General features: G+C 36.6%; 1 protein-coding gene and 1 long non-coding RNA gene across 20 annotated transcripts in view; one reads left to right on the top strand and one right to left on the bottom strand.

The window, feature by feature from the left end:
- The window catches only part of LOC144283679 (uncharacterized), a 36,261-nt gene extending 22,946 nt beyond the window's left edge, over positions 1–13,315 (top strand). Inside the window, exon 4 of the long non-coding RNA XR_013352237.1 lies at positions 13,088–13,315. This is a non-coding gene — a long non-coding RNA (uncharacterized LOC144283679). The remainder of the gene's footprint in view (positions 1–13,087) is intronic.
- The window catches only part of CRACD (capping protein inhibiting regulator of actin dynamics), a 279,581-nt gene that overhangs the window by 168,981 nt on the left and 92,411 nt on the right, over positions 1–18,189 (bottom strand). The window lies entirely within an intron of this gene.

Genomic DNA, 18,189 nt, shown 5'->3' with positions numbered 1-18,189 from the left:
TTGGCTCATGTCATGATCTCAGGGCTAGAATCGAGCCCCCTGTTGGGTTCCCCACACAGCAGGGAGTCTACTTGAGGATTCTCTCTTCCTCTCCTTCTGCCTCTTCCCCACTCTCACAAATAAATAAATCTTAAAGGCTGAAAAGTCCTAAAGCATGTAACTGTTTTAAGTAGTATGATCCAGTCTCACAAATTTATTTAGGCACAAACACTTTTACTTGTGAGCATTCTTTTTAATAGTGTCCCATGGAATGCCCATTTGGGAAATGCTGACACAGGTAAATCTCTGGTGTGTATAATAAAAAATAAATGAAAAAATATGAATATGAGAAATGGAATATAACCTATATGGGTGAGGTTAAAATGGTAAAAGAATTGCATGTAAGGGGATCCCTGGGTGGCGCAGTGGTTTGGCGCCTGCCTTTGGCCCAGGGCACGATCCTGGAGACCCGGGATCGAATCCCACATCAGGCTCCCGGTGCATGGAGCCTGCTTCTCCCTCTGCCTGTGTCTCTGCCTCTCTCTCTCTCTCTGTGACTATCATAAATAAATAAAATAAAAAAAAAAAATTAAAAAAAAAAAAAAAGTATCCTTCCCTGGGGGAGGGAAAAAAAATTTAAAAAAAAAAAAAAAAAAAAAAAGAATTGCATGTAAGCTTTGTACTTAAATTTTTGAAAATATATAACAAAATGGATGATTTTTAAGAAAAATACACATTGCCAAAATTTACTCAGAAAGGTTCAGAAAAAGGAATAATCTAATAATCATGAAAGAAATACAAAAATGTATGATTCAACACCCCATTTATTGGCTGTAGCCCAAGTACGGTCAAAATCTATTAGATCTTTTTAAAACAAAAGAACTTTATACTTCTCTGGCATCCAGTTACTGTGGTTCTTACCACCTTTATCCCTCTCTAGGTTACCACAATGACCTTCCAACTGGCCTCCTGGCTCCCTCCATTCTTGCTTCTCTGCTTAGCCAACAAGTGAGATTCCTCTAATAAAGGAATCCGATCATGTCACTTCTCTGCCTAAAACCCTTTAAAGGGTCCCCATTAATCTTAGGAAGAAAGTCTAAACTTCTGGGCATGTTCTACAAAGCTCTGCAAGTTCTGGTCTCTGGGAAGCACTCTAGCCTCATCTCGCAACTCTCTCCTTCACCCACGTTTGCTCCAGTCCTCCTGAAGATTTTTCTTTTTCTCAGAAGCATCATGTTCTCCCTCACTTTCAGGTTTTCCTCACAGGCTCTTCCATCTCCTAAGGACACTCTTCTCTCCACTCCCCACTAACTCTTTTGAGTAGACATTCCTTCTTTTTTTAATAAATTTATTTTTTATTGGTGTTCAATTTACCAACATACAGAATAACACCCAGTGCTCATCCCGTCAAGTGCCCCCCCCAGTGCCCGTCACCCATTCACCCCCACCCCCTGCCCTCCTCCCCTTCCACCACCCCTAGTTCATTTCCCAGAGTTAAGAGTCTTTATGTTCTGTCTCCCTTTCTGATATGTCCCACACATTTCTTCTCCCTTCCCTTATATTCCCTTTCACTATTATTTATATTCCCCAAATGAATGAGAACATATAATGTTTGTCCACAGTAACTTCTTGCAAGATACATCCACAAAGGCAAAAGAAACAAAAGCAAAAATGAACTATTGGGACTTCATCAAGATAAGAAGCTTTTGCACAGCAAAGGATACAGTCAACAAAACTAAAAGACAACCTACAGAACAGGAGAAGATATTTGCAAATGACCTATCAGATAAAGGGCTAATTTCCAAGATCTATAAAGAACTTCTTAAACTAATTTCCAAGATCTATAAAGAACTTCTTAAACTAATTTCCAAGATCTATAAAGAACTTCTTAAACTCAACACTCAAAACAATCCAATCATGAAATGGGCAAAAGACATGAACAGAAATCTCACAGAGGAAGACATAGACATGGCCAAGAAGCACATGAGAAAATGCTCTGCATCACTTGCCATCAGGGAAATACAAATCAAAACCACAATGAGATACCACCTCACACCAGTGAGAATGGGGAAAATTAACGAGGCAGGAAACAACAAATGTTGGAGAGGATGCGGAGAAAGGGGAACCCTCTTACACTGTTGGTGGGAATGTGAACTGGTGCAGTCACTCTGGAAAACTGTGTGGAGGTTCCTCAAAGATTTAAAAATAGACCTGCCCTACGACCCAGCAATTGCACTGGTGGGGATTTACCCCAAAGATACAGATGCAATGAAATGCCGGGACACCTGCACCCCGATGTTTATAGCAGCAATGGCCACAATAGCCAAACTGTGGAAGGAGCGTCGGTGTCCATCGAAAGATGAATGGATAGAGAAGATGTAGTTTATGTATACAATGGAATATTCCTCAGCTATTAGAAATGGCAAATACCCACCATTTGCTTCAACGTGGATGGAACTGGAGGGTATTATGCTGAGTGAAGTAAGTCAATTGAGTAGACATTCTTACTTAAATGTCAGTTTAAGTGACGCTTCCTCTGGAAAGCATTTTCTGATTTCCTCAAATCTGAAATAGAAGCCCCTCTTATTTTTTCCCATAGGCCATGTACTCTCCTTATTGTAGCATTTACAACACTGACTTTTAATTTCCTGGTCCCTTAACTCCATCCCTCAATAGACTACAACTCCAAGATGGCAGAGATTTTATCATCTAGTTCCATTTAATCTCCAGTACCAAACAACATTCCAGGTACATAACAGAAGTTCAATATTGAAGTTTATTAGAAGAATAAATGAAGTTTAGCTTTGACACCAAAGATAAAAAAGATAGCATCCACAATAAAACTGTAGATCAATCTCATTTATAAGTATAGATATAAAATCTAAATTAGAATATTAGTGAATCAAATCCAGCAGTCTAATAAAAGAATAATACATCATGGTCAAGGTAGGTTTATTCTAACACAGCAAGGATGACCCAACATTAGGAAATCTGAAAGGAAAAATATATAATCATTTTGATAGATGATAAAGAAGATTTGATACATTTCAAAATCTATCATGATGAACTCAGTAAATTTAAATTAGATAGATATTTAACTTTATATGAAGAATTTATCATAAAAGAATGGAAAATTCAACCTTAATGATGAATCAAGAGACAAAACAAATGAGACAGGAGGCCTGTAAAAGCTGCTATTCCTGTTTTAAACATTTTAGCTCAAGGCAGTAAGAAAAAAAAGAAACACTAAAAATACTGGAAAAAAAGAGACAAAAATTATCATTATTTCAGCTTATAGTTATCTACTTCGATACTACTTAGGACTAATTACAAATTGTAGTAAGTTTTCCAGTTACATAAACTAGTTAGAAAATACAATAGGAGGGATCCCTGGGTGGCACAGCGGTTTAGCGCCTGCCTTTGGCCCAGGGCGCGATCCTGGAGACCCGAGATCGAATCCCACGTCAGGCTCCCGGTGCATAGAGCCTGCTTCTCCCTCTGCCTATGTCTCTGCCTCTCTCTCTCTCTCTCTCTCTCTCTCTGTGACTATCATAAATAAGTAATAATTAAAAAAAAAACTTAAAAAGAATACAATAGGAAAAAAAAGTACCATTCATGAAAAACATAAAACCCCTAAAAATAAACTTAAAAAAATATACAGACCTTAAAAGAAGAAAAATTCCTCAAAGTGATCTCTAACTCAAGTCAAACCAAGCCAATGAAATTTTTACAGCTGGAATTGGATTTTATAATCTGATATTCTTCTCTTTTAAAAAACTTTTATTTATTTATTTGAGAGAGAGAGCGAGCGAGCATGAGCTGGGGAGAGAGACAAAGGTAAAATGGAAAAGGAGATTCCCCACTGAGCAGGTATGGGCCTGGATCTCAGTACCCTGGGATCATGATTTGAGCTGAAGACAGATGCCTAACCAACTGAGGCATCCAGGTGCCCCCAATATTCTTCTAATAAAATAATCAATCGACAATATGTAAAAAAGAAATTGTGGAAATCAATGAAACGTGGCTTGCCTTACCATATGGTAAATGGAATTTAACACTGATATTTCAATGGTGTGTTACCAGAACAGGAATATCCAAAAATAATCATGGGGGCAGACTAAGAAATACATAAATAGATCTGAACTTACTAGAATTTAGTATAGGTAACATTTGGACTTTTAAATTAGCATGGAAACAATGTATTGTTAAATAAATTTCCTTCTGACAATAAAGTAAACACCTGGGAAAAACTAAGATAGGTGACTACTTTATGAGTTCTTATATACAAGTATATTAAAGGAGCAAATATTTTTTTGAGTAAATATTTTAAAAGCTCGTTAGAATACTAAAAGAAAATGTTACGATGAGGAAAGAAGCAGGCTTTTATAAGCAAGAAAACAAAGCCAAAATCATGAGAGAAAAGACTAGAAGTCTTTTCCAACTCATATAAAATATCTAGCATAAAAATTTTTGTTTTTTTTAAAGGTAAATTGGAAAAAGATTTGATAATCCCCAGATTTCTCAAGAATATCTACGTAATTAGTGAAGAGTATTAAAGCAAACTTGTTCAAAACAAGAGAAGTTGAAATTCTTATATATCGCAAGTAAATATCAAAAGTGTAAAAGAATTATCTTTAAAAAAACTGGGCAGCCCAGGTGGCTCAGCGGTTTAGCGCCACCTTCAGCCCAAGATGTGATCCTGGAGACCCAGGATCGAGTCCCGTGTCGAGCTGTCTGCATGGAGCCTACTTCTCCCTCTGCCTGTATATCTGCCTCTCTCTGTGTGTCTCTCATGAATAAATAAATAAAATCTTAAAAATATATAAATAAAAATTAAACTCACTCCAAGTTCTAGAGAATCTTCTTGAAAGATTTAGTGAAGATAAATCACTGTTAGATGACAGGTAACTACAAGAAAATATTTCCAGTATGTCTTAAAGTCCTCTGCCCAGTATTTCAAGACCTTTCCATCAACTGGCCCAACTTTATCTCTTTATCTTTCAGTCTCTCATTACTCCCAGCATAAACACTCCGTCGAGTCAGTAATTTTTTTTCCTTTGGTAAAAAACAAAAAAATCTGGTGTCTATCTCTGGTATGGAGAGTTTAAACAATTTTAATTTTGTCATTAAATGTCTAGGTTTAACTCTTCACAAAATCTTACTTGGTAGCAGCTCCCAGAAGTAATAGCAAAAAACTGAAGAGAAGTTAAATCTCATCCCTTCCCTGATTACCCCCCACAATTCACAATGATCTGCTCTTTGTCTGACTTCTAAAACAATTATTTTGTGCCACCATAACTTTTTTTTTTCACCATAACTTTTTTTTTAAGATTTTATTTATTTATTTATTCATGAGACCCAGAGACATAAGCCGAGGGAGAAGCAGGCTCCCTACAGGGAGCCTGATGTGGACTTGATCTCAGGACTCCAGAATCACAACCTGAGCCAAAGGCAGATGCTCATCCACTGAACCACCCAGGTGCCCCACTACCATAACTTTTATATACCAGTGAAGAATACTTTTCTTTCGTTCATTCCTTCATGCTTAGTTGTATGACTTGTTTTCTAGATAAATTCAGGAGCCTGGGAACAGGCATGAAGAGGTTGAGATTTATTCGGCGTTTAGTTTTTAACTGGGCTTGCATTATGGAAGAGCAAGGGATTATTGCCAAGACAGTGGTTGTTAGAAGGACTATGAACTCTTAATGTGGATGGGATAAAAATGTGGATAAAAGAGAGCTGACAGGGAAAAAATGGGATGTTTCAGAGATCTAGCCCTTTGAAATGCTAACTATGCTATGCAGGATTGTTTTTCATTTACCTTTCATTATCTGAACTATAAATACACATTTTCAGAGAATAGTAATGTTTGTGTACACAGCAGTTATATAATATAGGAACATTTATGCCTAATAAAATATTATTAGGAATAAGAAACAGAAATTCAATAGGAAAGAAAAGTTCCATCAATCACACTTACTAAAGAAAGATTTTTCTCTTTTTTACTGATGTGCATATGAATGCTTCAGAGACAGAGGTTATTAAAAAACACAAATAGAAAGGGAAACTACAATAGGTGGTGCATGGGACATCAAAAAGAGTATGCTAATAACTAAGCAGTATGTATTAGCCAACAAAGCTTCCCAAATTCACACAGAATCATTTGTAGTCTCAGCAAAAATCTAGACCAATGCTAAAGAACAAGGTAAATTTGATGCACAGTGACAGTGCCTGAGAGACTTCTAGATCTTCTAGATATCAGTCAAAATTAACTTTGGCGAGTATCTGTGGACAGAAGGGATAAAGGGCAAAATTGCTGAGGCATAAAATGCTAAAAGGAGTTAAAACAGGGATCCCTGGGTGGCGCAGCGGTTTGGCGCCTGCCTTTGGCCCAGGGCGCGATCCTGGAGACCCCGGATCGAATCCCACGTCAGGCTCCCGGTGCATGGAGCCTGCTTCTCCCTCTGCCTATGTCTCTGCCTCTCTCTCTCTCTCTATGTGACTATCATAAATAAATAAAATTAAAAAAAATTTAAAAAAAAAAAAAAAAAAAAGGAGTTAAAACATACATTTCCCCATAAAAAGAGAAATTAATTCTGTCTTCTGGTAATAATACTTTAAAAGATATACATAGTGAGACAAAACGAGTACACAGTAATCCAAAAGAAATTGCTGAAAGCATACAAAATCTGTAATATGTAAAGCAGACTTTAAAAACTCGAATGTCAAGTTTTATTTATGTTATGATTTTTACTTCAAAATCATTATGCAGGTTGGCAAATACTGAAAGGGAATAGAAAAATAAAATAAAATAAAAAAAAGGAAAAGAGTTTAAATTGTGGGGACGTTTATGAACTGTTGTCTTTTTTTAATATATAAATGTAGTTTTATTTGTGAAAAAAAAAGGAAAATACATAAAACCTACTTTCTCCTCTTCTATAGAATTTTCACATTCACTGTATTCCCAGAGACATAAGCTATGTTCTAGGTACGTGTCAATCACCTCAGCATGCTGAAGCACTTCTCTTCCTCACACAAGTATTCCTTCAGAGGCAGGCTAGAGATGCGGGGCTGTGACACAGGATGAAAGCTGAGCAACTACAAGGCCTCAGCCTTCCTTTCAGAACTTCATCTTTATTCAAAAACAAAGGAAGCACTCTAAGCTTTCTAGTTACAAGGGTTTAAAGACAATCACTTTTCTCCTCTACATTCTTGCCTCTAGAGATGTAGTGAAATGAACAAGGCTCTTTGCCAGGTGATCAAGAAAAAGAGAAACTAGAAAGACAGAAAGGACTCTTATTTTCAGACTCAAAAAGAAGAGAGAAAGGTAAAGCAAAGTTGTTTTTTTTTTTTCTTGCTCTTAAAGCTTTAGAGGCATGATGGTAATATTATGACAGATGATAATTAGTAAATATTGGAGTGATTTCACAAATTCAATACATGAGGAAAAGAGATTTTATCACTTAAAGACAGTTGTAATTGAGTACACAGAAGTACCTTTTAGTGAAAACAAACTTGAGAATGGCTTCTCCAGCTTCATTTGGACCTACTGATATATAGATGCCATAACAACTTCACTAGCACTTTTCTTCATGCCATCAGCAGGCCTTTCATCAGAAGAACTGTTACATACATTGGCCTAATTCTGAAACCTATAAAGTTATATTTATTACTGGAGGCTCAAATAATCAGAGCTTTTTGAAATCTGCTGAGAAAAAGGAAGACATCTTCGGGAAAGAATGAGAAACAGTAATCATCAAATGTGTTTTTTCTTTGTTTGTTAAAGGAAAGGCAAGTTATTTTCAGTTTTCTAGGTTAAAACGTTTAAAATTAGAACAGGCATCTCTTCTAGTATCAAGTAGGGTCAAACCTTTTCAAATCTCATGTTTCAGACTCTTTTGATAGAGGAATAATAAACTGTCCTTTTACCCACAGAGAGTTCAAGTGCAGTCACATGGTGCAGATTAATAAATAGTCTGAATTAAAAATCAGAAAACTGAAGTGTCAGTGATTTAATAACATTACTTCATCATGCTATCTATCTCCTAAATCGATGGTTTAAACCTCAAGATCATAATCTCAGAGAAAGTCATCAAGGACAATTGTGGATCACTGTCACCTAAACCTAGACTAGAATGTCAAATCCTTTGAGGGAGATATTGAAAGGAAAGGCTTAATCAGCTAAAGTAGGCTTAATGCAAAAGTTTTCCGTTGAAGTTCAGTGGAGAAAGCAGGCTACCCAACTGGTTACCCTCAAAATTAATCAAAAAGAAGAATATCTGAAATAAACTCTTTACGGCTGTTTCCATTTTTTCACTCTTTAAAATGTTACCTGAATTGTCGCCATGTGGGACCAGATTTTCCTTCTCAGCTTAAGACAACGAAAAAAGTTTTGGACAAAATATATGAAGTGTAGGACAGAGGTCCCTAACAGAAGGTAAAGAAGAGGTGAGCACACTTTACTGACTGTAGAGAATTTAGAGCCAACAATGCAGGTGGAAGGAGGCCAGGTGCAGCCCCGTGGTCTGAGCTGATGAGAGTTGAAAGTTAGAGAAACCAAGGCAGCTAGAATTCAGGGACAGGGTAATAATAATGAGAGGGCTACACAGAGAAGGTCTGAAGATCTGCAGAGAATTATCCTTCAGTCTTTAGCAGAGACTATATACTGATTGGCACATTCATGTGAAAAAACTACCTAAAGCATGGATTAGAGGGCACAAGAAGTAGAGTTCACAGACCATGATTAGTTCATGTCCCCACCAGCCAGAATGGAAAGGCTTTCTAACATAAGGTCAAGGAATACAATCCTCAGAAGGGTATTGCCTGAGTAGTGGGAACAATATAGCACTAGACCAAAGGCTGTAAATCAGTTTGCTTAACAAAGGCCAACAGAAAAACTTGAACACATCAACTTTCCCATAAGATCAAACTCTTCTCCAGGTACTACATCTTAGTACAAAATCCAAAACCATTTCAAAGAATTAAAGAAAAATCCAGCATCCAGCAACATAAAAATCACAATGTCCAGCATCCAATAAAAATTTCCAGATATGCAAATAAGCAAAAACCATGACCAATAATCAGAAGAAAAGTCAATCAATAGAAACAAACCCAGAAATGACATGGATGAAAGACTTGGCAAAGTTGTTGGTTTTTTTAAAGATTTTATTGATTTATTCATGAGAGACACACAGAGGGAGAGGCAAAGACATAGGCGGAAGGAGAAGCAGGCTCCCAGCAAGGAGCCTGATATGGGACTCGATCCTGGACCTCCGGATTGTACCAAGCCGAAGGCAGACGCTCAACCACTGAGCCACCCAGGCGTCCCTTGGTAAACAAAGTTATTAAAAATGCTAATAACCTGGGAATTTGTTTATTTGAACCTGAACATATACAAAATATGCTCCATATGTTCTGGAAGGTAAAAGAAAGTATGAGCATGATAAAGAGAGAAAGTGAAGATATAAAGAAGACCAAATCAAACTTCTAAAGGATAAAATACTCTGGGCAAGATTAACAGCAGATAAGATAGTATATTAGAAAAAATGAGTAAATGTGAAGGCACAGCAATAAAAAGTCTCTAAAACGGAAGACTGCAAAATCACTGAAATGAAGGAAATGAATTCACTAAGCTGTAAGACAATATTAAGTGGCCTAACATGTATAATCGGAGTCTCAGAAGGAGAAGATAAAAGTGAGAAGAGAGAAAAATTATTTGAAAAAATAATGGCCAAAAAAAAAAGAGAGAGAAATAATGGCTGAAAAGTTTTGCTAAACAAATCCTCGGGCATGAGAAATATAAAGAAAACCATATCAAGGTATAACAAAATCAAATTATTGAAAACCAGTGGAAAAGAGGAAAATCTTTAAAGAGCCAGAGAAAAAAGATACAGCATATACAGAAGAATAAAGATAAGAATGACAGATTTCAGTCGAGGACAGAAAACAGCAGTGTATTTGTAAAAACTGAAAGGAAAAGAAACCCTGTTAACCTAGAATTTTCTATTCAGTGAAAATTGCTTTCAAAAACAAAGGTGAAATGAAATTCATCACCAGCAATCAAATACTACAAGAAATTTTAAAGGAAGTTCTTTAGGTAGATGAACAGTGATGCCAGATAGAAATGTGGGTCTATACAAAAGCATGAAGATGGCCAAAAATGGCAAACATGGGACTAAGTATGAAATACTTGTTTAATTTTAAAATGTTTTTAAAAGATAGTTATTTAAAGCAACAATAATAAAAAATAAAATAAAATAAATAAAGCAACAATAATAATAAAGTATATGATTTTAACCTAAAATCATGTAGAAGTAAAATACAGGACAATAATAAATGAAGGTTAGTAGGGGAAAGTGGAAATATACTATTGTAAGATTCATATAGTGTATGTAAAGTGAGATAATATTACTTATATATGAGGTATTGATAAGTTAAAGATGTACACAGTAAATTCTGGACAATCACAAAAAATATAACAACAATACTGGAAATAATTGGAACCATAAAAAAATACTCAGTCCTGCCCACCCACCCCCTGTAAAAAACTCAATTCTGCCTCCAAAAAGGCAGGAAAAAGAAAAGGAGAACAAAGAAAAAATGTGAAAACAAAAAACAGATAGTAGCTTTAAACTTAATCATATCATTAACCAAATTAATTCTAAATAAAAAAGGAGAGCTTGTCAGGCTATACAAAAAAAATAAAATTCATTTCAAATACAAAGTAAAAGTAAAAAAATGGGAAAAGATATACCACAATAACAATTTTTAAAAAGCTAGAATGGCTATATTAATATTAGACAAAGTAGAATTCAGAGCAGTAACTATTACCAACAATAAGGAGGGTCATTTCATAATAATAATTATGTACCTAATAACAGAGCTTCAAAATACAAGCAAAAATGATTAAAATGAAAAGGTATTGAAACGGACAAATTTACAATTAGATCAGAGATTTCAATACCTCTTTCAATAATTAACAGAACAAGTACACAGAAAATCCGTAAGACAACAGAAAACATGAACAATATTATCAACAAAGTAGCCTAGTTGATTGGACCTAGTTAACTCCATTGATCCAATGACAGAAAAATACAACATATTCCTCTCAAGTGACCACAAAAGTCAGGCCAAATAAATTTAAAAGCACTGAAATCATACAAAGCATGATCTCTGACCACAGCAAAAATAGATATTAAGAGGAGAAAGATATCTGAAATATCCAAATACCTGAAAACTAAAAAAATACCCTTCTAAATAACCCCCTGAGACAAAGAAATCAACAAGGAAATCAGAAAATGTTTTGAATTGAATGAAATGAAAATATGACATATCAACATTTGAGGGAGGCTAAGGCCTTACATAGAGGGAAATTTCAGATTGTATTTATGTCAAATCTCATCAAATTGCATGCCTTAAATACTATACATCAATTTTACTTCAATAAAACTGTTTAAAAGCACCTTGAGCATTCAACTGTTTGCTGTTCCTTCAACCCGTAATTTTGTATTTCCTCACTCCCAACCCACTCATAATATCTTTTTAAAGGAGGATGGGAAGGCTGTCTTCATGGTGTTGGCACCTATCCATGAAATACTATTTTATTTTAAGAGAAATAGAGTGTGTGCATGTGAGCAAAGGGGAAAGGGGAGAGGAAAGACAGAAGGAGAGAAAGAATCTCAAGCAGGCTTCATGCCCAGTGCAGAGCCCGCTGGGGGAGGCTCAATCTCATGACCCTGAAATCACAACCTGATCCGAAACCAAAAGTCAGACACTTAACCAACTGAGCCACTCAAGCATCCCCATGAAATACTACTTAAAATAAGATACCTGTTTTCCTTTGCCAGAAAAATATAAATGGAGGTGAAGGGGTCAGGAAATAGAGCAGATACTTGATCAACGCTAACTGGGGGATGGAGAAAGCATTAAAAATGGACATTTGGCATTTCCTTGTTGCTTTTCATGCTAGCTGGGCACCCTCCTATGTGGAACTGGTTTGAAGCTCCCAAAGTCGATCTTTCTTAGGCAAATAATGCACTGTTCCAAGAAACTGCATGAGTTGCCCCATGTCTTTTAGCAAAAAACATGTAATTCGGTTTTCTATTGATGTACTTACATGCTATTCAGAAAAGAAAAACCAGTGTGAATCTGTTTTTTCAATCTGAATCACAGATACAGTTCAAGTTAGCCCTTCTCCAGGCAGTCTTCCCTGACCCTTCTAGGATCTGATGATATCCCTTCTCCCCTCTCAACAGCCCCCCCCATCTTTGATCTCTGTAGAATTTTCTGTTTGTATCATGCAATTTACCATTACAATTGTCTGTTTTCTTATCAAGTATAGGGAGATTTCATCTATTCTCCCCAAGTGTCTGGCTTAGCCTATGGGAACTTCTGCCCATAGTTCTGCTGTCTTCAGGAAGTAATGAGGAATAAGCTTTCACGCTTACCATTTCTTATATTTCCTCCTCTCAAGAGATAAACAATCTGACTGGGGAGAAGGTCAGTACTCAGGTATGAGCCAGCTTCTGACTAGCCCATTCTCTCAGAGTTGCCAGCCCATCGGCATAGCACACCCTCTTTTTGAAGGTGGCATGCAGTTTTCTAGCTGTTATGCCTCCAATGGAGTTGACACTCGTAACCATGGAGAAAGGAGAAATGCTGTAGGCCCCATGTTGGCCCTATGTCCAAGCCACATTCCTCAATCCGGCAATATGGCTGATAATATATTTTAACCTCCACCATCAACAGGATTGGATGATGGGTATGACTAATTAATACCACCAACATCCAGAATGCCTTACCGTCCTTTACATGACTGTCGAAATGTCTACCTTTCCGGGGTGCCTTCTTATTCATGGAGTCTTTTATAATTCTTCAGGTCCCAATTTATCATTTTCTAGCCTTTGTCCCTAAGTACTATTACTATTACTTCTACAATATTTATTCTGCTTGTCATTCTAGTAAGTTGTATCTCTCTCTTTTGACACTTAAGCTATAAGCTCTTTAAAAGAAGGGGCTATGTTAAATTTATCTTTTGTATCAATTCAGTTTAATTTTTATATACCTTTGATCTGGATCACCTTTCTAATTGTTTACTGCTTGTTTTTAGGCAGACTGTAAACTCCAGGAGACAGGAAGTCACTTCTTAGTAATGCTGTATCTCTTCCACTGGCACGGAGCTTGACACAAAATAAATTCTCCATAAATATTTGCTGAACTCAATTATATTTTCTCTTACACATTCATATCCACACCTAATAAATATTTGTTTGCTGAATGATTGATAGGAGGAGAGTGAGATGTGGAAGATGAATATAAAATTAAAGTGCCATCTTATTTAGTTTTAGAATAACTAAGATCAAAACATCAATAACAACAAATATGTACCTACTTTGTAGATAACAGTAAAATGATAAAAGTTCCTCCTTTACACACACTTTGTCTTTTGGAGTTTTCATACTTACAAATTACTAATCTATTTAGTGTATTCAGTACAAAGGGCAAAATCTAATTTGCATCATCACTGATTGCTCTTGTTTCTAAATGATCATTTTCTAATGAAAAATAGGTTTTTCACATTGCAGATATAAGGAAGTCTTGGAAATAGAATCCAGTCAAACTAAGAGAATTCTGAAATAGTGACTCAGCAAGAGTGTAAGCTATAAGGGCAATCAGACGTCCAATAGCTTTCTGCTGTGTTTGCTATTGCAAAATGGGTCAGACATTCAAGATCTCTGCTATCCAGAGCCAATGGCAATTGGTGCATCTCAGCCTCATAGAGGTCCCTTGACCTTCCTTCAGAAGCTTAGCAGCACTACAGCATACATTTATTTTAGATGCTCAGATTTAGATTTGTTAGCTAATTGATTAGAAAGGGAAGGAAGAAAAATAAAGTCCCAGTGAGTGCATACTTAATAACTTAAATAAGTATGTATTTTTTTAAAAAAATAAGTATGTATTTAGTAAGTGACTACTGATTATCCAGTCTTATCCCATATCCTTTGGGAAAAAAATTTCTGTCCTCTAGAAGCCCTATAGTATGACTGATTAATACTAAAATAGAATGGCCTATAGTATGATTGATTGATACTAAAGCCATTATAGAACAATATAAAGTGGAATGTAAGGAAGTATGAGAGTTTGTGGTGCAGCTAATCAGAACAGAGAAGGATAAGAGGGATGTTTATGGATGAGTGGAGTTTTGAAGAAAAAAATGTAGAATTTAAAGTGGTAAATGAATGGGGATCCTCAGGAAAGAGGGCAAATCCCGAAAGTTACAATCTACTTGAAATCGGAATACTTCCAAAAGTCCATGTTGAATCTGATCTCCCTCAGAGTAGGTAACAATCCACTGCCAGATCCAGGTTGCAAAATCTAACCTGATTAAGACTTTACTAAGTGGCTTTTGGGTGGGTCCCAATTTTTTAAAAGAGCCCCTGAAATTGCTGTCATCACTAAAGGCCAGGAAAAGGGCATTGTTACATATGTAACAGAACATTTACTACAACCATCAAATGATTACCACTCTACCGCAGCTTCTCTGGAAGATGTTAACTACTCCAAAATGGCACACCCCTGGGTGACTAGTCTGTACAGAACATCCATAGCTAAGCTAGTTCTCTACTGCAGTAGTTCTAAATTCATAGGAAACATGATGGAGTTATTCCAAGGATCCCAGTAAATTCATATAAGCACCAAGCATTGTCTGAACACCATACTGTGTTTCACACAGAGATACTATGTTCTGAATGTATATGATTACTATTATCTTTAATTTTAATTTTTAAAATATATATTAAAATGTAATTAAATTCATAGCCAGGTTCTTCATTACTATCACCTAGGATTCCTCAAGTAGCTTAAAAAGTTATTTCAACAAACGGTAAATCCTAAGGAAAGAACAACAAAAAAGAGGTTCATCACCCAGAGTAGTGGGAGGCAGGGTACAAGGATGTCAGAAAAGACTTTCCAGGGAAAGGCTTGAATTAATGTTGGTTGTTTCTTTTGTTTGTTTCTTTTTTTTTTTTTTTTAAGGTTTTATTTATGTATTTTAGAGAGGGAGAGAGAGCATGAGCAGGGGGGAGGAACATAGGGAAAGAGAGAGGGAGATAATCACCAGCAGACTTTGTGCCAAGCGCAGAGCCCCATACAAGGCTCAATCCCATGACCCTGAGACCATGACCTGAGATGAAACCAAAGTTGGACGCTTAACCGACCAATCCACCCAGGCACCCCTTGAATTAGTGTTTCTTAAAGACTAAAGGTACCTCAAAAGGTGGAATACCACTTGTAAGAATTTTTTAGCTTTGTATTTTTATTTTAGTAACATTCCTAAAAAATTATACAAGCAGGAATGTCTGGATGGCTCAGTGGTTGAGCATCTGCCTTTGGCTCAGGTCATGATCCTGGGGTCCTGGGATCGAGTCCTGTATCAGGCTCCCCCCTGGGAGCCTGCTTCTCTTTCTGCCTATGTCCCACCCTCTCTGTGTCTCTCATGAATAAATAAATAAAATCTTTCTAAAAAATTATATAAGCACATACTGGATCACCTGGATGCCCACTTTATATCTGTAGGCAAGAATGAGAGTAGGATCTGCAATTGTGACATGGTCAAGTCAAATGCCTAAACACCTAAGCTGAATTATATGCTAAGCCACTGAATGATTTAAATAAAAGCGACACAATGTGATTTATATTTTTAAGATCTCACACTTGTGACTATACAGAGAATGGATGATGCTGAGGGGCAGGAGTAGAAACAGAAACACCAGTTGTGGGGTTTCAGAGTAGTTTTGACATGTTAGAATGACTGTTTAGACTAGAGATACTGAAACTGTGGATGGATTTTTAAAAACATGGTTGAGGTTTTGTTTTTTTTAAAAACAAAGCATAGTTCTGAACTCAGGCCTAAAGGCTGAGTAATAGTTGGCCAGCACAGGAGTAGAAAAAGAAACACATGGGGACAGCAAGTCCCAGAGGTAAGAAAGAACATGGTTCATTCAAAGAACTGAAAGAAAATCAATTATTTGGGATCTTGACAGTGGGTGGAGAAATGCAGTAAGAGACAAGGCTGGAGGTAAAAATGGGGTCAGATGTGGACATATTACAGAGTCTAAACTTCATACTAAAAGCAATTGAGAAAATGGAATGGTCTTAAGCAGAGAAGTGACAATCTTTTCAAGCTGTGCACTAGGAAGTGATTGAGGAATCCTCTGGATTTGGTAACAAGGAGACAGTGACCTGGTTAAAGTAGCTTCATGGGATAAAGTGTAAGCTGAATTGGCAGAAAGCCAATTTTGTCTCAGGCACAGAAGAAAACAACTGTGCAACTGTTGTACATTATAAACTAATGTATTAGCAGGTGAGAAAATTAAATAGAATGAAGTCTTTTTTTTTTATTCTAAGCTCTCTGGAGTTCCTGAATTATGACAGATAATGAGATATAGATAGACAAACAAATAAAATAGACAAAAAGAGATGGGGAAGGGAGGATCCATTGCATTTTGATCTTAAAAAGTTTAGGGTAATTTTAAGATGGTTTAAAAACAAATTAGCCTAAAAATTGGTTGTTAACAGAAAGAGATTAACCAAAAGATAATTAAACATATTAAAACATTTATATTCTTTTAAAATCTTGCTCCAAATAATAGTCCTACATGTTCTATATGAGATATTATTTTTAGGGATCTCTGGGTGGGCTCAGTTGGTTAAGCAGCTGCCTTCAGTTTTTGTCACAATCTTGGGGTCCTGGGATTGAGCCCCATATCAGGCTCCCTAATCAGCAAGAAGTCAGCTTCTCCCTCTCCTTTGCCCCTCCCTGCTTGTGTGCCTGTGCTCTAATAAATAAAAATTTTAAAGATAATAAATATTATTTTTAATAATTAGGACTTAGGACTTTCTAATTTGAATTTATGATTGCAGCTTTACAGGAAAACATATATTAGTTGCATAACTTACCTAAGTTATGTTCTCTTGGAATCCGTTATCTGCAAAACTATCCTTACTTTAACAGAACTCACAATCATCCCTCAAGGTATGACTCACACATTCCCTTCAGGACATCTTCCATAATATCAAGTTAGCTCTGTTTTTGTCCTTCTATGGAACTGTATGCATAATTTTATCACTTTGCCGGTTTTGTGCTTTATTCATCTTTGTATCCCCAAGGTGTAGCACACTGCCTGATGCATATTAAGTTCAATAAATACTTATTGATGGGACGTCTGGGTGGCTCAGCAGTTGAGCATCTGCCTTTGGCTTGGGTTATGATCCCGGGGTCCTGGAATCGAGTCCCACATCAGGCTCCTTGCAGGAAGTCTGCTTCTCTCTCTGCCTATGTCTCTGCCTCTCTCTGTGTGTCTCTCATGAATAAATAATCAATCAATCAATCAATCAATCAATGCTTATCAAAATGATGAGTCACTGAGATGTCTTCCAGTTTGAATCATGTAGCCCCTCCTAGACATCAACATCCCCTGGTGGCAGCAGCCCCATGGTGCAGTATACCAGGGAGAAAGTAAAAAGTTTATGGAGAGTTTGTCTTATAAGCCAAAAAAACCTGTAAAGTAATAGTAAATCTATGTATACTCCAACTCCCCCCGCACTTTCCCTCCACCACTTCCCCCATCTAAGTATCTAAATCCATGCAACAAAAAGCCAGTTAACACACAGTTCTAATGCTTTTTGTTTCCTCAGAATCAAGCCAATAATACTTGTGATGAACAAAGTAAAAAGAAAAAGGGTTTTTTTCGTTTTTTTTTTTAATTTTTTAAATTTATTTATGATAGTCACACGGGGGGGGGGGGGGGGCAGAGACATAGGCAGAGGGAGAAGCAGGCTCCATGCACCGGGAGCCTGACGTGGGATTCGATCCCGGGTCTCCAGGATCGTGCCCTGAGCCAAAGGCAGGCACTAAACCGCTGCGCCACCCAGGGATCCCTTTTTTTCTTTTTTGGACATATAAATATGTTTAATTACCTGCTACACCATTCAGATGGAAAGGTGGGGTAAATGGATAGAAACAAGGGTCATAAACTTAGAGGAGACAGGCCAGCATTTTTAGACAACTTTAGGTTTAGACATTCACCAGACTGAACTAATTTTTAACATTTAAAATAAAACTCTAAAACTTTTTTACCACAATAAACAAAACGTATTAAAATTGACCTCCAGAAATGACCCAATTACTTTGTAAACATGATTTAATTTTTT

Source organism: Canis aureus, chromosome 14, assembly GCF_053574225.1.
Source record: "Canis aureus isolate CA01 chromosome 14, VMU_Caureus_v.1.0, whole genome shotgun sequence".
NCBI classification, from domain to species: Eukaryota; Metazoa; Chordata; class Mammalia; order Carnivora; family Canidae; genus Canis; species Canis aureus.
The sequence above is the reverse complement of the archived record's forward strand: the minus strand, read 5'-3'. Positions and strand labels throughout refer to the sequence as shown.